We start from the raw sequence: 24,644 nt of genomic DNA, 5'->3' as shown, positions 1-24,644 counted from the left end.
TTTTGCCGTGATATAACTGATAATATTTGACTTACGATGTCTCCCCTTAATTCTGTTTCTCTCTTTTCTTTTTTTGTTTATTTAATTACGTCTTTTATTTGATGTCTTTATTTAGTCCATTTAAAAAGTTGGTAATTTTTTTATAAATAGTTGACAATGCGTACGATCTCAAACACAAAAAAGGAAATATTATTTCCAAGCAAAGGTTGAAAAATCATGGATTTCGAGCATGAAAAGTGATATGGTGAATATTGAATTTCGAAAAGTAAAAATACTAATTGTTAAAACTGGAAAAGAAAAAGACAAGCAATTCTAGTAAAAAATATATCAAATTTATAACTTAAAATATTGCAGCATTGAGATTTTTTAAAAATTCAATTTAAAATTATATATAAATTCTTAATGCTGAAATATATCCTATCGCATTTATTTACCAATGTATTTAAGATATTAATCAGAGTATGAGTAGGTCCCAGTTTCTTACTTTATATCATGTATAGTTGTTACATATTTACTTATTTTTACTTTAACTTATTTAAATTTATTTATTAATCTCTCCATATGGTTATGTATCAATCTACCTACTTACGCACACACACACACACGCATATAAATATATATATATATATACACAATTTATATAAGCATACATATATATTTATTTTATTTTTATGATGCTATATATCCATTTTAAATTTAAATACCTAAGATGCCTAAAAGTTCAAGACCTTATAAACATTTGTTATAAGATCTCTTAAAAATCTAACAAAAACAAACATTTAAAACATTTAATAGAACTGAAAATGCTTCAATAAAGAAACTATAAAAATATAGAATACAGTTGCTAACAATAATCAAATAACTATGTGTTAATATTAAACTAAATTGCAATTTATAATTAACCCAAAACACTAGGAGCCTATAACTAATGAAACATTCGAATTCCAAAAACTTACAATCAATTTATTTTGTTTATTTATAATTAAAATACTAGACCACCCGTGACCCGTTGGGTCAGTACGTTATATTAGCTATGGAATTCATGTATGAGCGTGACACTTGTGGCATAAAGAAAATAGTTTTTTTTTACATAACAGAAGCATTTCTATGAAAGTATATTAAAATGAAAAAAGAATATAGATAGATTTCTATGAGTCGTTCTGTTTATTATAATTGTTATTTTTTTTTTAAATTACAGTTACTGAATTATAAGTGGTTGGTCATACTTATAGGTAAATATGCACTGAACAGGTATCATAATCCTTATTATAGTTAAATTCAAATTTTGATATATCATCTTTTAAATGAAATTGTTAGTTGAAAGTACAGAATAATAAAAAAAACACTCTCCACATGTTAATAATGGCTTTTTAAATAGAAAATGAAAATAAAATGTAACTTTTTTCATTTAATTTAAGCAAACATTCAGTACCCATTGTGTAAAATATTTAATTTGTATGTTAATAATAAGGTCAATAAAATTAAGACAATTCTTTTCTATTTACATTTTTTGTACAATTAATTTTTTTTAAAGAAAACTTTTGTTATCCTTTTGCTTAATTGAGACTTCTTATCAGGTTCTAACTCTCTTATATCCAGATTAATTATATTAATCAATTTATTTTATTGAATATGTATCGCTGAAAAGCACGGGTGCTTAAGCACTTATTGTACAGAAAATAAATATTGTATTCATATGCTAATAATAAGGTCACTAAAACTAAGACAATACTTTTCTATTTACAACATTTTTGTACAATTTGAGTGTTTTAAAAAAAACTTTTATGTTTTCCTTTCGCTTAACTCTACTGAGTGCAACATATAGTTGACCATGTTGAAAGACAGGTTTGTCTAGATAAACTAAAACTTTATGTAAGGTCTGTCCTTGAGACTTATGAATAGTAATAGCAAATGCTAATTGTATAGGAAACTGGACTCTGGCAAACGGAATATTGTCACCTTCAGATAAGACCATTTTCAATCTTGGAATTAAAATGATTTCTCCTTCAAACTGTGATGCAATAATTTTAGCAACAATCAAATTATTATACAGCTCCTCTATTATTAGTCTTGTACCATTACATAAGCGTGGTGGATCAATATTCCTCATACATTGTATTGGAGCTCCTTTCTTGAGTTCAAGTTTATGTGGAGGTAATTCTGATAACTCTATCGAATCAAGAAATTCTGTTTGGTAATGTGTAGCTTCTGTTCCTTCAAGAACAGAATTAAATGACAAATATTCTTTGACTTGTCCAGGAAATTTTTCAATACAATTATGATTTATTGCTCTAACTGTATCATTAAATGGTACTAATATGCAATTTTCCGCAAACATTTCTAGATTGTCAAACGAAGGATAAATGTATTCAATGCATTGGTCAACATTATCTGCACGGATTATCAAATCTTCAGGCAGTTCAATCTCACCATTTTCATTTTTTTCAAGTTTGTCTTCACCAATCTTTATAATAAATTTAGAGTATTCATCATCATCATCTTGAACTCTCATGTTTTGTTTTAAATAAAATTTCTTAAATTTACGCCACAAAAACGACTCTTTGATGCAAGCATTGTAAATGTCAGCATCATTTCCTCTTTTTATGACTGGTAGTAGTTGCCTGAAGTCACCACTGCACACCGTCAATATCCCTCCGAATGTTTCATTGTTTCCACATATATCCTTGAGAGTCCTATCGAACGTCTCTAAACTCTCCCTTCTTATCATTGGACATTCGTCCCAAATAATAAGTTTTGCTGCCCTTATCAAGTTGGCTGTTTCTGATTGTTTATCAAAATTACAAACATCATTTTCTCTTACATTGAGAGGAAGCTTGAATCTGGAATGAGCAGTGTGACCACCAGGCATCAATGTTGCAGCAATACCTGATGATGCTACAGCCAGTGCAATTTGTCCTAAGCTCCTTACTTTTGAAAGAAGAAGTTTTATTAAGAAGGTCTTTCCTGTGCCTCCTGGAGCATCGATGAAAATCAATGAAGAAGAGCAACTGCATATAAAGTTGTAGATGGTCGATTGTTCGTCATTTAATAAATGTTGATGTGTCTTTACATATGTCATTTGCTCTGCTATATTGTAACTTTGCTCATCCATTATGGCTCTATTTATGTGAATCACATTAGGTAAATTCTGAGGCAAAGGCAATCCAAAATCTTGCAGTGATTTGTCAGCAGCACAAAGTTTATCATTTATGTACCTCAACGTGTTGTTGATGGCATTTTTATTGACCATGTTCTGATTGTTGACTTGGATTTGCATTGCATTGTAGTAATCCATTGCCATGGAGTTGGAAAATCTTTCCCACAACTCAAGAGGATTTGAACATTCTGTGTTTAAAAGTATCACAATGAACAGATCCCTTATCGCTCTTGGCATTCTCGTTTTATCTGCATCCTCCATTGTTTGTATCCAGTGGTTGTCATGAAGCAGTAATCCTCTTTCTTTGCAAGCAGTTTTAAATAATGGACATATATGACCTGCTACAGTTCGCAGAGATTCAAAAGAATTAGGTCCTTTTACATGGTGAAGTAGTAGCCGCAAAAAGTACAATTCACCACTATTTGGTGAGACTGTGTACATACGACCAAGAATATTTGCTTCAAAAACTCCTGGGTGGTCAACTATTCTTCTACCCATTTTTCTTCTTTGCCATTTCTTATTTTGCCACACATAGTATTTTGGGACATCCGAGTAATAGAGTGTTCTGGCAAATTCATCATTCTGGCAAATATTGAAAAACTCTGTTAGAGTTGTGCAAGAAGCATTTCTATTAAGGTCTCTGTTGCTTGTCCTTTGAATATAGATCATATGTTGATCAGGGAGATGTATCTGAAGACGAACAACTGCAGGTTCTCTAACATGAATTGGAAATCCCAGTATCATCGAAACTGCTTCTGATGGTCCAATATATCTTCCTGTCAAGTATTGCTTAATTTCGTCTTTGCTTACAATGAAAACTGCCTGATCGCTTCCCTTTAATGTATATTTAATTACATATTTAATGGATTTTACAGAAGTGCATATTTCTACATTTAAGTGAAAATTAAATAACTTCAAGAGAGTCATGTTGTAAGGTACAACCCATTTGGAAGTTATAGGTTCATTTCTACCTTCTTTATAGCCTTGATGACCTCCCATTTCTGGTGACCTTCGCCTATAAATACGGTAGGAATCATATCCACATCTTGTTTCATCACTATATGGTTTTGGGTACCTCTTTGAACAGCTCCCATTTTTCCAACACAGAGATGTACTGTTGCAGTTTGGTCCATGTATCATATGCGTCAATACCAATTCATGTTCTTCTGGATGTTCGACTTTATTTGGTATTTCAGCTTGAACAAAATCATCATAATTCTGGGGTCTGGGTTTAGATTCTTCTTCCATCCATAGCAGGCAATGTAGGTGTGGTAAACCTCTTTTGTAATAACGCCCTCTAGTAAAAAGGTCTGCATTAGTTAAGGGGGATAACTCTATCCAGTTTTACATCGCTCCCTTTTTCTCTCTCTCACACATACACGTAACTATTTCTCGCGTACGTAACGAAAACAGAGGGAGTAGGAGTGTTGAAATCTATGAGAGTGAAAGAGAGAGGTGTTTTCTTTCACCGCCGCTGCTTCTATTAATAATGAGTGTTGTTTTTCTTGTTTGTTTACTTTTGTTTTTTAAAAGGGAGAAGTTTTTTTGAAACTGCGACAGACTTTACGAAGTTGAATGTTTTTAGCCGTTAAAAAAAATAAAAAACTACGGTTGATTTTATAAAATTATTTATTTATAATGACATGAATTAAAGATTTCTCGCGTACGTAACGAAAACAGAGGGAGTAGGAGTGTTGAAATCTATTAGAGGGAAAGTGAGAGGTGTTTTCTTTCACCGCCGCTGCTTCTATTAATAATGAGTGTTGTTTTTCTTGTTTGTTTACTTTTGTTTTTTAAAAGGGAGAAGTTTTTTTGAAACTGCGACAGACTTTACGAAGTTGAATGTTTTTAGCCGTTAAAAAAAAAACTACGGTTGATGTTATAAAATTATTTATTAATAATGACATGAATTAAAGATTTCTCGCGTACGTAACGAAAACAGAGGGAGTAGGAGTGTTGAAATCTATTAGAGGGAAAGTGAGAGGTGTTTTCTTTCACCGCCGCTGCTTCTATTAATAATGAGTGTTGTTTTTCTTGTTTGTTTACTTTTGTTTTTTAAAAGGGAGAAGTTTTTTTGAAACTGCGACAGACTTTACGAAGTTGAATGTTTTTAGCCGTTAAAAAAAAAAAAAAAACTATTTGATCAAATTAAATGAAATTGTTTGTATTAAAAGCGATATAAAAATTCCGGAATTGGAATAACGGATTGAAGACGTTGCTATTTACGCATGCGCAACCGGATGTTGAAAACCGGAAATCTGATTGCAAACATACAAGATCCATAGAGTTTTAGTATTATATAGATTAACTGCAGCACAGGTATAAATTACAATTGAGTATTAAGGCAAGTAGAGTAATCAAAATTTTCCTCATATTTATCTTATTTTACTTATTTATCTGAAAGTACATCTGTTAAACTCCTCGGCCTAACGTTCACAAGAAACATGAGTTGGAGCAATAACATTGAGAGCATTGCCAAGACCGCTACGAAGAAGAAGGTAGGTTCTCTCTACCGTGATAGAAGGCTATTAACGCCCGAAAATATCCTGTACCTCTATAAGGCCACCATTCGCCCATGTATGGAGTAGTGTTGTCATATTTGGGCTGGCGCATCTGCTACTAGTCTCTTGCTCCTAGATAAGGTTCAAAAGAGAGTAGCTTACCTGATAGGTCCTGAACTGTCATCTAAGCTTCAACCTCTGTCCCATCGACGAAATGTAGCATCCTTCTTCCTGTTCTACAAGTACTTTAACAGTGAATGCTCCGACGAACTACAAGCACTTATAACCATTCGACGTAAATACCCCCGACAAACCCGACAAGCAGCTTCACAGTAGAGACTCCTAGATGTAAGAGAGCTTTCTACTCCCGTAGTTTCTTCCCCAGAACTGCTAGACTTTAGAATTCCCTTCCGGGTTCCTGGTTCCCCAACTGTACTGACATGCAGAAGTTCAAGTGTAACTTGAACCGACATCTTGCTGCCCAACTTCGCACATAGTACCACTGTAGCTTATGCCCCTGATATTAGCCCTCTACATCAATATGGAAATGTGTCTTGTTTGGGGTGAAAATGTAATAAAAAAATAATAAAACTCCAAAATAATTGTATAGTTAGTCTTATCATGATCTACACATTAAGTAATTCATAGCAAGCCCAAAATTAAAATTAATTGCATTTCAAGAATGGAATAAAAAACTAGATTTGACTCTAATTAGATTACTCAAACTTCTAAAACACTAAAACATAAATAATATGTAATTTCCAGTTCTGCCTATAATACGTATTATAGTTTTAGCTGAGATTGGCACACTAACGTTTATATTGATTTGAAATATACTTTATTCTATGCATACTATTATGTATAATTTCTTCTTTTTTTTTTAATTTTCATTAAATGTTACTATAAAGAAAAAATTTATAGGACATGAATTATACACACACACACACACATACACACACACTATTTTCTGTTCGTAAGAACTCATCATAGGCATGCTGAAACCCGGCAAATTATGTAAAACTTAATTGCCACATATATTTTCTATAACGGTTTACCTAGCTTTACTCAGTAGTGGGCACTGTCGAAGTAAATACTGAAAACTTACATATAATTGTATGCGGATACATGAAACAATATAATATATTATGTATATATCTACATATATATGTGTGTGCATGTGATGTGTGTGTGTCTCTGTGTGTGTCATACGTGTGAATGAGTTATAACCAAACAATAATGGCGTCCGAATTTTGCGTTGTATATTTAGAAATTGTAGTGGTGTCTTTGAGTTACGGATGAGAAGCTAAATATGAGATTCTGACAAAATTTATGAGAGACGTAATTGTGTCTCAGATTTCTTTGATAAAATGTAGCCCTGAATTAACGGATATAAATAGAAAAGAGCATTTCTAGAAATACCCATGAAGACGTCATTAATTTTTGTTACGGAACATTATGACATCGGAAAGATTCAGTTTATTTCTTCAGGAAAATTGCATGTCGAGTGGAAAATCGAAACCATTCTATATATTAGATATAATATGCCTCGAAATAGCGTACGCGTATCGTATATAATGTTTTTGGTTGGATATATATGTTTCAGTAGATATTAGAACATATTAGATATGGTATAAAGTCATATTTAACGTTTATTTTATCAAATATATTTATGTTAAATGGCAAAATATGTACTCAAATACCATAATAATTAGTTCGCTGCACTTTATCATAGAAATGTCCTTACACAATTTGAGTTAGATTGGCACAGTAATTTCCAATAAAGAAAGTATACCAGACAAACAGCTTTAATCCACAGAAAAATGGATATTAGTCCTATAATATATATCTTATTAGATCTCAGACTCTAATACAATACTTTAGCAAAAAAGTTAAATCTATTTTAAATGATGCATCGTAATACATTCGTTGTTTTTTTTTCCTATGCGAAAACAAACATTCCACTGACATAACTGTTTACGTTAACATTGTTTTTATATATGTCTTCCACTATTTTCTCCTGTATTATACTTGTATTTATAAAAAAAAATGTACTGTTGGATTAATTATGTAATGTATTTAGTATATAATGAATAAATAATTTTTTTTAAAAATCACGGAGTAACCGATCGATGCCTCCGTTCTGTTTCAAAAGACAAAGGATACCCTCTGTAGGGGTAGCTACGCGCGTGTGTGTGTGTGTGTGTGGAAAGGTTTGCTCAATTCCCGACCACACCTCTCCTCAATCGGCCCTATTTGAATTTAGTAGCAAGAAGTTACGGACGACTGGAAACAATGCCGAGTTAAACGGAGAGCACATACAGTACCTGGTCATCCTTATGGTACTGGACAGGCTCAACATTGCTTAACATCGGTGACCTGACGGGAACCAGTGTGTCAAACGTGATTATGCCGAAAATTCTGGAATAAGATACAGAGTAAAGGGAAAGATTATATAGTACGCGTTTCTAAAATATTGGTTTCTTTATTTCTATGTATATTGCATGTACGGTTTTTTATTAATGCATCTAATAGTCGAGATTATGAAAGAAAACTATTTTAAATATGAAGTTTAACTACAGAAGCATGTAACTTAAAATATAGTAAGCAAAACATGTTCAATGAGTACACAAAGTTTAATACTTATGACTACGTTTTCACCGTATTTTTACGTAGAAAAATAATCGTGTTTTAAGCACGTTGACTTTGATATCATGTAAATTCGTCTTTTAACATGGACAGAAACATTTGCAGGTTAAAAATGCATTACTCGAAATAATCAGATAATTTATTATAACACACACACAAACACACACACACACACACACATATATATATATATATATATATAATTATTTGCTATAACAATTATTAAATACCTACAGACACCAGTTTTTCATATTTTCGGAAATCATCAGTGTAGGGTCTTACGATTACCACCGGTTGACAGGTTCGAACCCGGCGACGAAGCATTGCTGACTCTATCAGAAAGGACCGAATCCATTCGGCCACCGGTAACCGCGAGAAATATTGTTGAAATTTAAACATTTGTTTCAAATGTTTTAAAAGTCTATAAGAATGATCTAATCAATATATGATTATCTGCCCTTGCGAGCTAAATTAACGGAATTCATTTCAACTGTAAAGTGCTCAACGATAAGAAAAAGAGTTTTTTAAAGGGGCTGACATAATTATTTACTATATATATATATATATATATATATATATATATATATATATATATATATATATGTGTGTGTGTGTGTGTGTGTATACGCACATACAACACACACAAATATATTGTTATTTTGCACGTATGTTCATCTTACTAGATTCATATTGGCATTTGGGAGAAATATGATTTTTCTACACGAAACAGACAATTGGAAATACGAGATAGTGTTCCTGTGCGTCATACATTTCGGATTTTTGTCATTCATCAGCAACTTGCTCATTTCTTGAAAATCAACAATCTGATGAAACTATCTGTTAGTTGTAATTACTTTAAATCGAGAATAAGTGCATAAGTGTGTTTATGAATATAAGAATCTTAATAAACACATGCATGGATGCATATGTGTGCGCGCATGCGTGTAAGTGTGTAAATAGACAGAAAAAGGAAAAATCAGCATTAGGATAGAACGCAGATTTGAGTGCTTTAGCAATTTCGTTCAGCTCAACGAAAATGTTTTTTTAAAATATCAAACTATTAACACTATCGTTTTTGATTACTTATTCTTGTATTTGATTTTGTTATTCTATTATATTTTTCTCACATTTTGCGTCCATGGATCTTTATTGTATGCATATATATATATATATATATATATATATATATATATATATATATATATATATATATATATATATATAGTGCAAATGGTAATTAAGAAAAACTGAAGAAAGTGCTCAATACTGTTGTAGAGAAAATATGCGTTTTATTTTTTATTACCGTATCTTTCTGTTAAGTTACATTATTGTTTCAGCTACTTGGCCGTTTTTTTTTTGGCCGTCTATAGCTTCCTCAGACTTTTACAGAAAAAAAAATCTTTTGAATTGAAGCTGAACGTCTGTGTGTGTGTCTGGTCACGAATAGGCTCCTATGTGGTTGACTATTGTAGAAAACTGATCGCATATAATGATAGAAGATGCATTGAGACACAGGAATGGGCATGTTTGATCTGCCATAATGATGATTCATTAAAATTGTGGGGTCTGCGTTCGCGCCTGTTCCACAAAGTATGGAAAAAAAAAAAAAAAAAAAAAACGTTTACAAGTGTTTTTGATATAGATGTACATGAGAATACTTTGATATGTATGTTATAACATAAATAGGGATGGTATAATAAAATGTTGGGTCTGCATTCGCGCCTGGTCTCCATAGAATGGAAATAGGCACAAACTTTAATAAAGACTTTTCATATCTATCTGCGTAAGTATACTTTGATAATTATGTTTCAGTTTGAAGAAATATGGTATAATAAAATTATGGGATGTTCGTTCGCGCCTGACCTTCATAGAATGGAAATATGTCACAAAGTTTAAGAAGGTTTTTAAATATAGATCCACAGAATGTTTTGATAAGTGTTTCAGTGTGAACAAGTATCGTATAATAAATTATGGGGTTTATCTATTTTATTTTTCTTTCATCATATTTTACTTTGGTTTTAATACCCCCAAATTCGAAGCTATCTCTTTACAACTCTTCCTTTTCATAACCTATCATACTTTAATAAATCAGAGTCAATTTTCTGTAGGCTGTTTTTGAACCCAGTCAACGACAGGTACTTTTGCTAGTATATATATATATATATATGTGTGTGTGTGTGTGTGTGTGTGTGTGTGTGTGTGTGTGTGTGTGTGTGTGTGTGTGTGTGTGTGTGTGTGTGTATTTATGTGTATATAGTGTGCGTCTATACTATAATTTTCTAGAATTTGCAGTTCATCATCATGTTGTATAAATCTGAAGATTCTATTGTTGGCAATGTTTTCCCTGATATTTTTCTAGACTAGACAGAATTATTTATAGAAAAAAACATTAGTTACTTACGTGAGATACCGCGTAACGGTTGGCAACATCCTAATTGAAAGTGATTTATTTGTTGAACAAACTGGATTCAAAACTGGGACATACAGATCGTCAAGCCGTGTTGCTAAAAAACTGAACCACTGTCACCTCCCTGAATTTGCAGTTACCAGTATGTATCACAGGACAGTTTTGGAAACATTAGTAGCCATATAGCATATTATCATTTCTGGAAACTGGAGACAATTATTAATATACAAAATGTTAACTTCATTAAAGTTTATTTTAAAAAAACGTAATATAATGCAAACAATATAATCTTCTTACAATGTAACTGTAACGTTGTAAAAGAACTATGTTATATTGTAAGTGTATATAAGTATTGTTGGTCCCCCGACAAAAGGCGGGTGGACCTTGGCCGTTCGTCTGTTCGTCTGTCCGCACTTTTCTCAATAACTACGCCTTGGAACTTTTTGAAATTTTGCACAAACATTAAATATGATATGAGCAAAAAAGTAACAGAACGGATTTTTTCCGAGAAAACTCCGTTTGTCCCCCTCCACCCTTGGGGAGCCTTTCGGGTTAAAACGGCTAAAATTGACACTTTGGTGCTTATTTAAAAAAAAAATTATGCCTTGGATTTTTATAAAACTTTCTGAAAAGTTCTAACTAACTGATAATTTTGCTTGTCTATACTTCGGGATAACACTTAGGTGTGTTCCAGCAGCTATCTTAGGACCAATAAAAAGACTCCTATTTAACCATATTTGTTCAAAATTTTCTGTTTGTCTACTTAGCAGTTTTGCATGGTGCTGAACTCAAATTTAAATATGTTATGGTCTTGGGGACTTTGCGGTTAAATGGGGGGGGGGCAAATGATGAAATTAGTCATTTCTTTTTTTGTATGCTGCAGAACTCAAATGTATATATGTTAAGGCCTAAAACTGCACCGTTTTTTTTTTCAATTTACACCAGGATTTGACGTCCCCTGGGAACTTTTGGGGCTATATGGGGGAGAGATGCTGAACTCAGTCATTTTTTATGCTTTGTTTACTGTGCACTCACGGGGGATCGGGAAAGATTAACAGTAAATTAACAGTAAATAATAATTATAGAATAAATAATTAAAAACAAAACAAGGGAAATTAATCCAATAAACATTATGTTTTAAAACGTCAGATGCTCGGTAATAAGAAAAACGTACAGAAAGGAAAATTACCATAAAAAGATACAAAAGAACTTTAAACGAAAAATTTCTAAGAGATCGAAAATTGAAGAAAAATTATCAAATATAGCAAAAATAGTAGGAGACGTAATAGAAGGGGCGATTGGATTAAATTAATATGTGTGTGTTTAAAGTGATTAAGGAATGAATGAAGGAAAACTCCAAAAAAAAAAAAGAAGAAAATAATGAAAATTGTCTGCGAGATCGAAAATGTAAGAAATACCTATCAATGGCATCGGGGATTATTAAAAAGAATAATGAATCTGATAGGGGAATGATAAATTATGGGGAGGAGAAGAAAACGATTGGAATATAAAAATCTGCGTGAGTTTTGAAAAGAAAATAATAATCAAAGATAGAAACACCAATAAAGAAGAAATGAACATGAGATGTCTACAAGGCCGAAAAGTGAGAGAAAACCTAATGACGACGTCAACTGTTAAAGAGAAGAATAAATAAGGACGAAACGAAACGAAACAAGAAGGTGAGAGAGAAATTAAACTGAAGGCGATTGGGGGGGGGGGTAAAATCAGAAGTTCAACAATGTGACTGAAAGAGAAAATGATTTCGCTTTTGTTGGACACGTACAAGCGTTGGCTGCATAACCGGAAGTACTTCTCTGATGCCGAAATTATCTCCCGGCAACGGAGATGCTAAAACCACCGTCTCTGAAAAGGAGAAGGCAAATCGACGCAGGCATTAATCTGAACTTCACACCATCGATTTTCGCGGAATCATTTGTCCGCGAAAACTTACCTATGGGCATCATCTCTGTGCTCTGTGACAGGTTTAATCCAAGAGAACGGCGGAGGCGGCGAGAAATTTCTCGAGATTCTGAAATTCTCTTTATTTCATATGATGTCTCTAGTGACACTTTGCGCTCGTTGTAAAGTTTTCGTGTCTGGCCAGACACTGCGACTCTTTCCATTCTCTGTGATCCAATCAATGTCGACCTTACAAGAATTCGCATCGTCTCCGCCCAGGCCTAATGTTTCATTCATCAGTGTTTTATTTGCCGTGTGTCCAATATAAATGCTAATTCTATATTGTACTATGTAAAGCAATGACCAATTATCTTGATAAACTATCAAATTAGGATCGCATGACAAATTTTCTCGTCAACGCATGTCACATTATTAATAACTAGCAGGTTATGTGTCTCGGCGTTGCCCCGGTTAATTTAAACAAACTACTAACTTAAAATACTAAGTACGCTTTTTAAAAATGAATTTATACTGTGTAGTGGGGGAAATATTTAATAGATTACAGGTACATGTAATACAGAGATTACGACGAAGATGACAAATTGAAGGGACTCATATATGGACTGGGAGATATGATGCAACAATTCTTAAAACATATAGAGGGGAGGAGGCACATTACTTGTAAGGGTTGGAGAAAGTTCGTTACAAGATGATGACGAAACGAGACAAACAGTTACAAACATAGTTGGGTTCTTTATTATTCAACCGACCGATCGGTGATGACAGGAACTCAAGCCCTTTTGACTACATGGTCTCTTTCCTCCCTTCGCCTCTAAGGGACTCCCACTCTCCAACTGAATATCACCGGTGTGATCTGCTCTGATTATCTGATACGCATCAATTCTGTAACTTCGAACCCTTAGATTCCTATATTAAGAAATCTCCCTTGTTTATGACGTCAAAAGTATGTTTACCAACTCGACTATATCACTTTTTTCTACACATGTCTTTCCAACACACTTTTGTCAAACAAAGAATTCTCAATTATATACCTTACCCTATTTTTAAACGATATATTTTAACTAGCATTGTGCATTCATTTAACTGGCATATTTAATATCCAGATTTGTAAAAGACTGGACAATCGACTCATTTTTCGAGATAAACAATATTTAACTATTTCTAATAAAATTAGCAATGGACTTAATTTCTATCATTCCAATTTCCATTATCTTTAACACTTGCCTTCGGGGTTCGATTCTAGCCTTATCCTAATATCATTTTCACTTGTCTAGTATGTCTTCTTACTTACATGAGAAGTGGACAGCCCTTTCATGTGAAATATATGCTTAAACTTATTTTTTTTGTGTTTAAGTAGATATGACCTCCGAAATTATTCATAATTACGCTGTTCATTTTTTTATTCTGCGTTATAGTTGTAATGTCAATATTTTTCCCATATTTGCATTTATACTGAAGAATCATTATGATTAATACTTATTTATTAATTTATTTTTAGCTATATCTTTAAGTTTGGTTCATTTATGTTATAATTTATATATTTCCATATACACTTATGTTATCGGTTTGGTATTTAAATATTGGTAGTATAAAATTAATTGCTGTACACTACCAGGTAATGAATCTTTTCTGACGTGGTCTCTTAATCGCATTATTTGAATTCATCAGACTACTATTCTCATCTTGTCTTTCGATGCAACCTCCGACCTTCGTCAGGTGTATCTTGTCGAACTTGGAAATGCTTCTGTCGAACTTGGGAATTTAGACTCAATTTCGAACGAAACCCTTTATTTACTTGACGGGGATCACGTGATCTTGTGCCGTCACATATGACTGGATAGTTCTAAGTAATACGCAATTGTATTTTTCGGTCGCTCACACTCTGAGAATTGAATCTTAAACATCAGCAGAATACTACTTTCACACTTGATTTTCCAAGTAATCTAACCACTGCGCCACGGGTCTTTGGGGAGAATTCTGTTATGAATTTTAAGAGTCTTTAACCATATTTTAATTTTTAGTTGTAAATTTCACTATTTATAACTAATTATTATTACTATACATCACTGTATATATAAATTATTCTTTTTTTTTACTTATTACTGTATATATTACCCAGTAACAGTTCTCATATCGTATTTAATTCTATAACGACATATAAGAAACGTCATTTGTTTCTTTAGTTTGTTAATTTATCTACCCTTATTTTAGTGTTTTTCTACTTTGAAAATTCACAAAATTGAAGTAATTGTTCTTTTTAAAATCCAAAATAAGGGGACATTTTTCAGAAGCTTCTTCCGGGAAATTGTATAACCCCTTTGTTTTGTTTTGAAACCGATGGTACTGATGTTGTTCTGAGATTTAATAATAGGTATTCAAATAAATATTACGTTCGTCTTTTTTAATGGTTCTTTCCCCGATAAACTTTGTTAATGATTCTTTCCCCGATATATATATATATATATATATATATATATATATATATATATGTGTGTGTGTGTGTGTGAGTGTGTGTGTGTGTACACACACACACACACACATATATATATATTATAAATCGGGGCAAAAGTGTGAAAATAAAAAAAAGAATTTGCCAAGTTAAGATCGAACAACAGCATTATGAATGTGCATGCGTAACGAAATAGCAATTGGTTGATGTTTTTCTCTTTAGCCTTGTGGCAAAGATGTGATAATTGCTCAGTCATTAACGTAAAAGGAAAAAGGTAATCGTAAGCTAAACGTTTTGGTTTCGATTCTCGGTGGAGCGACGAGTCATTTTTTTAATACTTTTTAAATCATCAGTATATATTGGGTCTAATATGATCTATAATAATAAATACGAACTTTTCAACAATCAAAATATATTTAAGTGTGTTTTCCGATTGGGCAATGCTGGCCAACTGCTAGCATATATATATATATATATATATATATATATATATATATCCTTTGAGACTCTACACGACCGTTCGCCACAGTCAATTGAAATTTTTTGGGGCGACTAAAAGTCGTAAATCACTCGGCCGCCAGTCGATAAAATTTCTTTAAATAAGGAAACGAGAGAGAGAGAGAGAGAGAGAGAGAGAGAGAGAGAGAGAGAGAGAGAGACTGGGTCAGAGCAAACTCCAACCCTTCTCCAATCTATCAAATCTGACGTCCCTGTGTATGTTTTACAAGCACTTTAATAAAATGTGCTCCGACGAACGTCAACTAATTTTACTCCCTTGACATGAATACACGTGCATAACCTGAAAAACAGCAAAATCTCACCCTTGCAATGTAGGCATCCTTAGATACCGTAAAAACTTTCTAGCCGAATAGTTTCTTTTACCAAATTGCTAGACTTTGGGGCTCACTCTCGGATCCCTGCTTCCCTTGCTATACTAATATGCAGAATTTAAAGAGTCATGTGGTCAGACATTTTACTGTTTAATTTTCAACATAGTCTCCTATATAATTGGCCCCAAATAGTAGCAATTTTGTAGATGGAGCATTTTAATTGCAATTGATGTTATTCATATTGTTATTTTGTTATTACTTAAACTTTACACTATTATAAAATTATAGATTGTAAAAACAATCTAATCTGTAAACTATAACTGAAATATAGTATGAAAGCCGGACCTGGTAACATTCCATGATATGACCCACATATTTAATCGACAGATATTTAAATAAAATTAATATTTTCCTGTATAACGAAACATATTTTTGGAAGAAAACAAAAAAGAAACGCAACAATATGAATTTATTGACAATTCGATGAAAATAGTGTCCAGTGCATTTTAAATATAGAACTGACCTAAATAATTATATATATATATATATATATATATATATATTGAACTATGTAGCATAATATTACTTTCTGAGTATTTATTGATATATATATATATATATATATATCAATAAATACTCAGAAAGTAATATTATGCTACATAGTTCAATACAAATCATAAAATCGCATCGTGAGGGTCAATCTTAAATTTATTCCTCCAGTCCTACATCGTTTGGTCTTTTTCCCCTGTTTACTTAAAATGTTCCCTTTTTTACGTAATGTTTCGCTGACATTATTCTTCAGTAAAGAACAAATGCAAGTCGATATTACTGTGAATCTCATTCTGTCATCACCACAGGAACGATTACATGTTATAATTATATTTTAAAACGACTCTACATCAAACGAGGTCACTCATATTTTGGATCAAGTTTGCAAAGTTGGCCATTTTACAGCCAAATTTCACGGAGTTGGCTATTTTTTTAAGCAGTTTGGACTTAAAAAAATGTATTTGTCATGTTCAAAACTTAACGTACGAATAAACCAAGGAAGGAAGAAACACGTTATTTTAAAATGATCTGTATTAATAATCGAAATAATTAAGTTATATATACAACGTGAATTTCTAAACTTTCTGATTTCATACAACTACTTATAAATACACAATATTGGAGAAAATTCCTTTAAATTATATGCAACTTCTTTATTGCTGGTATTATAGCTACACTTATTCTATCAAAATATTTAATGTGAAACGACTCATCGTTGGCCAAACGCCATGTAGAATATCTGCCTTATTTAAAAAAAATCAATGAACGCAGACGACATATTAAGGCGGACAATTTTACAAACCTATTCACGAGTTACCAATGATATCCGCAACCCTATGACAGATTAAAGATGAAATAACCACTTATGTATTTACGTATTCTCACAGACATCTTTAGCTGCCGGAGTTTTATTGCCACAATTGGATAAGTGCATATGAAATATATACATATATTAACAGTAAATATTGGCCTGAATAGTCCAAAGAAAAAAAATAGTTTATATATGGATAGCGAAACGAATCACATGGAATTTATGTGAAGACATTTGTTTTGGTTTGTTCTGTATATTTTATTTATACTTTCTTTGTTAGTATTATATATATATATATATATATATATATATATATACATATATATAATCATATATATTTATATATCTCTCTCTCTCTATATATATATATATATATTTATATATATATATATATATAAATATATATATAATTTATTTTACTATTCGTTTATTTTTGCATGTACATATCTTCTGTTTCCGGTGTTTTTTTTTATTATTAAGGACAGGAATTTTACTGCAAATTTCTTTCAAGTCAAAGTGTTTTTTCCTCTCCACTTCCATCGTTCGATATCCACATATACACATATTTAATTCCATAGATTTGGGCTCTCCGTTGAAGTCCTTCAGAGTTTGATATTGGTGTCATAAATTTTGCGGACATTTCACGCCGCGTATTTTTTTCTCATACATTTTTGCCCATATTTTGTGATCCACATTTTTATGCCGCTGCTTTTATCGTTGGTTATAAACTTATCGAACAGATTTGCGCCAGAGTGACGCTTGAATAACTCAAAAGAGCATCCCTCGACCAAGCAAAGAAAGTATCACACATATACTGCGTATTGACAAGAAACTCTATTCAGACCGTTATTAAAAAAAAATAAAAATAAAAAATAAAAATGCTGCTTTAAGGTTCACAAGAAATGAAGTCATGTTTAAAAAACCGCGAAGATGAATGTGATGTAACCGCATAACTTATTATATCAAAGGTATTTGAGGATTAGAAGTGATATTGAACTCTCGGTTCCAATAAACTTTTCGTCCTATTTCCTTTGTGGACCGTTTGATGCTCCTTTAAGGCGATTCAATACGATAACATATAGCATGATTAATCGATTATGCATCTGCTTATATATTAATATCACGTAATTACACATAAAAATCATGACGAGCAAACGTAGTTTTATGTTTTCTGAATAAGAGGATTATTAATCTATTTAGATATGTAAGTATTAATACTAGTAGCTTGATATGTGGAAATTCCACAGTGTCATCTTTCTTTTGTGATATATTGCTGTTGGGCATTCTGTGTACATTTAGTGTGAATGGAACCCCACGATATTATTGTAACCATTTATTTAATCTGTAAAAGGTTTAATCTTAGAAATCTGGTTAATGTAGAGTCAAAATATGACTGGTTATTACGGTGCATCTCAAATATCCTCATGGGAGTCTGTGACATATTCCCATTGTCTGATCGCCCGACGCGAACGGAAACTTTGTGACATCACAATACCATACTTATACAGAACAGATACTACCTTTGGATCTTAGTCAGAAGACCAAGAAGGTAAAATTTAGTTTCACGTACAGTCCAAAAGCAACATCATTATTTTTAAATAATTTTTTTTTTTACATTACGTCTTAAATGATCGGGAGATCCTATTTATTAAAAAGGAGAATGTAAGGTGAGAACATACCACAAACATGAATAAATCGTGTCTATATAGTAATTTAAGTTTATTGTATGTTATCACCTTCTATTATCCTTTTTGATAAATAGGTTGGTTTGGTTTTTCTAGTTGTTTTTATTTTACGGCATATCAGCCCTTTTCAAGTAATTTAATGCCGACTCCAAAGATTTTCAAGAAAATATTTTTAATAAAATATATTTTTTTTTTCAAGTCGGTTCCTATTTAACCCATGGTTGGGACCCTAACAGATACTATCACTCCGGGCCAGAGTGGACCTGGGAGCAATAGCAATTAATGGATCAAAAATGGGTTAAAATAGATTTAATAGATTAAAATGGGTTAAAATAGATTTAATGGATTAACATGGGTTAAAATAGATCTAATGGAGCAAAAATGGGTTAAAATAGATTTAATAGATTAAAATGGGTTAAAATAGATTTAATGGATTAAAATGGGTTAACATAGATCTAATGGAGCAAAAATGGGTTAAAATAGATTTAATGGCTCAAAAATGGGTTAAAATAGATTTAATGGATCAAAAATGGGTTAGAATAGAAAAAATCGTAATACATTTTGCACATTCATCTTAGTTTATTTATGATTTAAAAATTTTAAGTGTATATACGTGTAACGTTGTTAGAATTGTAACGACTCCATCTTTGAATGCTTCAGCTTCGGTTTCGATTCTCGCTGATTGCACTAACATGCTTTTTTTTACTTTTGAAATCACGACTCTATAATTACATATACGAAATCTGGACAAATTACAATATATATAAGCCTATTTTACGACCGGGCAAAGACAGACACGTCCCCACTCCGCTAGTTAATAATATAGATAAGCGTAGTAGAATATAATATCAATGAAATACAAATAATAATTAACCAGGGATATTGAAGATGCAGGAAAAAAAAAAACAACAACAGTAAATATGGCCATATTTTCCCCATCATCTCTATACCTAAACAAATGGATATTTCCCTTCATCCTTACATCTATATACAAATAATTATCATATTAAAACTACCATCCTCTAATTAGTTTATATATAAAGTTTTTTGTCATCTCTACACACACATCATACACACACATACACACACCAACACAAACATATACACCAATCTATCTATCTATTCATCTATCTATCTATCTCTCCCTATATATATATATATATATATATATATATATATATATATATATATATATATATATATTAGTCCTCGAACGAAAACGCAGGCCACAAAATGTTTTAAATAATAATAATAATAGAATAACAATAAAAAAGTCTTTCGCTAGCGAGGACTACTATTGAGCGTAATCAGTTATATTTTTTTTGTTGAAATTTTCATCTCTATTTTTTTCTTTATCTACTGAATATTTTTGATGAAACCTATATAAAATATGTCCTTATTAAAATGTAAAGATTTTCCATTCTGAAAGAAGTTTTAAAAAAATTAATCTAAAAAAGTTATTTTTAATTTTTTGTTAAAAAAATTCAGATTTTCTTATTATTCAGACATGTATGACAAAGAGAGAGTTGCAAAAAAGAGTTGTGGAGTGAGGAGAATTTCAAACTAAAACAGAGAGACTATTCAGACCTGTAATAATACAAAGAGGGGGTTGCAAAAATGAGTTGTGGTGTGAGGAGAAATACAATCTGAAATAGAGAGTAGGAGAGTTTTATAAATACATACAAAAACACATTAATCTTTTTTTTTAAATCCAAACTAATAAATTAAATAAAATATAATCTTAAAAAGATACGATACAAGTTAGAAAAGCATTTCATCCAAGGCATGAAAATTGTTAAACAAAATGTTTTACTATAGGCTTTAAAAATAAAGGTACAAGATTTAATCTGAAATTTATTTCTCTTCAAAGTGTACTTTTATGCATTTTACAAAGTAAGGTATTAAATTTGCATACCTTACTTTGTAAAATTTATAAAAGTACACTTTGAAGATAAATAAATTTCAAATTGAATCTTGTACCTTTATTTTTAAAGCCTATAGTAAAAACATTTTGTTTAACAATTTTCATGCCTTGGATGAAATGCTTTTCTAACTTGTATATATATATATATATATATATATATATATATATATATATATATATATATATGTATATATATATATATAAATATATATATATATAAATACTACAACCGCAGTAACTGTTTTGTTATATCAAATCTCATCAGAAATGAAATATACGATCATCTCGCGTATAATCGCAGGTATACTATCAGGGTTATAGGATCGGCGTTCAGAAATGTTAGCTTCAAATGTATTTTATATAAATATTTGACCGTTACTTTTAAAGTGCTATATTTTTGTTTACATACAAAAAGTTTTTGCATTACGCTAATAAAGTGGAATAGGAGCTGACATAGTAATCCACTTACAAGCTGTTTCGACGTATCAAAACTCATTCGTACGGCTAGACTAGCACCCTTCCTGAGTTAGAAACTGAACCTACCATTGGTTACAAACAATTTACCCCTGATGAGGTTTTTGGAGAAAGGATTTCTCCATATACTATTTTTAAAGCGATATATACACACGCACGCACGCACACACAAACACACACACACACACACACACACACACATATATATATATATATATATATATATATATATATATACTAGCAGAAAGACTCGAGTTGCACGGAGTTTTATGTGTTGTGGTTTGAATGTTGAACTAAGAACTGCAAATACATTATTAGAAACTGTAGAGGTGCCACCCCACCACCAAAAGCTTTTTTCTTCGTAAAACTGTTAACATCTCTAGTGTTTAAGATCAACAATTAGTGGATCAGTGACTTTCTCTTTCCGAACCGACTGTTGTTATTCTGATGTTGATTGACAGCCGAAAACGAGACGTTTCACTTTTTCTTGAAAATGGGTAGTACTTTTCCCTTCAGCTCAAATCTGGCTATAGCCTTTTTACATCTACCTACTACTAATGAAAAAAATCTGAAAATTCTTATTTTCACTCCTCCTTTAATTGCTGAGCCCCTGTAGAGTTTACATACAGACATTGTTTACCAGTTGGTCCCAGAGTTTAGATTTTAAACCCAATCTGTTCCAAAGAGGTTTTCGAATGTCTTGTGCACAAGGAATGTTACTACTTTGGTGGTATCATTAAATGCCACAGGGAGTATCAGCTCTCCCTCAAATTTTCTCATCTTACTGCATGATCTGATATGTAAGTTCTGTCCATGTTTGGTTTCTTCAACTTTTTCTATGTTTATATGTTTGAGAGGTCTGAACTGAAATCTATCTGTAAATCTACTTCCTTGTTGAGTATGTTAACAGTTACATATTTCCACCGGTTCCTTTTCGATTCAATGTCAGATCTCGCTTGTCAGATTCTGTTATTTATTCTGTTCTTTATGCAATGTGTCCCAATTACTGCAGGTTTTATTTTTGTAATAGCAGTCTATAAAAAAATGTTGTCCTCCGCGACGACCGCACGGATTTGCTGGCCATTGTAGTTTGGAGATTGAATAACTATTTTTTGATTGTGCCTGGGTTATCCTTTTGTTTCCAAGTTTCTATCCAAAGTAGTACTATTTTAGTCTTTAATTATCATTCGTACGTATAACGCGCCCAACTCCTCGATGTTTCTTGAGTCGGTCTTTACTACGCGTTGACAATATTCCGCCAATTTTTGGAGTGTGAGTCCTTGTTCGCTTTTGAGTCTTGAGAGAACTTATCGTTTTTGCGATTTTCGCCTATACGTCTGTGCAAAAATACAACACTTCAAATCATCTGCTGATAGTTCAGCCAGACGAAGGTCGTCGCAGTACTTGTAAACAATGGACGTAGATACGAGAGATGATCTCTGTCGTCGTGTTTCACCAGGTTGGAGCACTTCTATCGCTTGTGTAGCCTTAATTATTTTATTCTCAATTAATACATTTTATTAACTTTAAAAATAATTTTTTCCTTTGTAATATTGTTATTGTAATTGTTTAAAATCAGTTAAGGGAACCTGAACATCAGTTAAGAGAACATGAACTGGAATATATACATTGAGAGCATTGCCAAGGCTGCTGCAAAGAAGGTGGGCTCTCTCTATCCTGCCAGAAAATTACTTACGCCTGAAAGTATCCTGTACCTCTATAAAGCCATCATTGGCCCATGTACGGAGGATTGCTGTCACATTTAGGCTGATTCATCTGCTGTTTGTCTCTTACTCCTGGACAAGGTTCAAAAGAGAACCGCCAACCTGATCGGTCCTGAACTGTCATCTAAGCTTCAGCCTCTGTCCCATCGACGAAACGTTGCATCCCTCTGCCTGTTCTACAAATACTTTAATGGTGGCTGCTCTGACGAACTACAAGCACTTGTGCCTCCTCGACGTGACTAACCCCGACAGACCCGATAAGCAGCTACGTCCCACCCAATTACAATAGAGGTCCCTATGTGTAAGAAAGTTTTTTACTCTAATAGTTTTTCCACAGGACTGCAACTGTTTGGAACTCCCTTCCGGGATATTGCTTTCCCAACTGTACTGATATGCAGAACTTCAAGTGTAATGTGAACAATCATCTTTCTACTTATCTCCCTTCATAATGCTCCCGCAAATTGTACCCGATATTAGCCCCCTACTTCAAAGTGGCACTTGCCTTGTTTGGGGTGAAGATTGAATATAAAAATAATTCATTTTAGAATTAAAAATGGGTTATCTTCCATTTTGCAATCTAATTTAATAAAAAGTTTTTAACGTATACTATATTTGCCAATTTTTATTGTATTTTTATTATATCTTATTTTTTCATTAAACTAAGTGTATGTAAATTGCTTATTTAAAACATTTAACATTAAAAAAACACTCTGATATAAATTATTTTATACGTATGAGTTTTTATTTATCAATATCTTTAGTTAAACAATAATTCTCAAATCAACAGTTAACTGGTATGTCCATTAGTTTTCCTACAATAATTATATTTCCTCTATTCTAATTTATTGAATTCAAATATATCCCAATTTTTATTATTTTTAATCGTATTCCAATATAATATAATTACATCCCATATTTATTTGTTAGCAACGTATTCGTAAATTAAACAGTAATAATAACGTATTCGTAAATTAAACAGCAATAATAACGTATTCTTAATTAAACAGCAATAATAACGTATTCGTAAATTAAACAGTAATAATAACGTATTCGTAAATTAAACAGTAATAATAACGCATTCGTAAATTAAACAGCAATAATAGCGTATTCGTAAATTAAACAGTAATAATAACGCATTCGTAAATTAAACAGCAATAATAACGCATTCGTAAATTAAACAGTAATAATAACGTATTCGTAAATTAAACAGTAATAATAACGCATTCGTAAATTAAACAGTAATAATAACGTATTCGTAAATTAAACAGTAATAATAACGTATTCGTAAATTAAACAGTAATAATAACGTATTCCGTATCCTTTAATATACTCTCTTGTATTCATACTATTAATTAAAATTATTATTGACATATATTTTACTTTAATCATTTATTAATTAATTTGTGAGTTTCGTTCGAGTTAATTTTATTTTATTTGGTTTTAGTTTATATCAATTAATAATAAATAACTGTTGATTATAATTTTAATTTGAGTTAGTATATATTTATTTGAGTTAATATATATTTTAATTTGAGTTAGTATATATTTTAATTTGAGTTAATATACA

The sequence above is a fragment of the Euprymna scolopes genome, chromosome 1 (genome assembly GCF_053919585.1).
Source record: "Euprymna scolopes isolate OS-2025 chromosome 1, ASM5391958v1, whole genome shotgun sequence".
In the NCBI taxonomy this organism is placed as follows: domain Eukaryota; kingdom Metazoa; phylum Mollusca; class Cephalopoda; order Sepiida; family Sepiolidae; genus Euprymna; species Euprymna scolopes.
The sequence above is the reverse complement of the archived record's forward strand: the minus strand, read 5'-3'. Positions refer to the sequence as shown.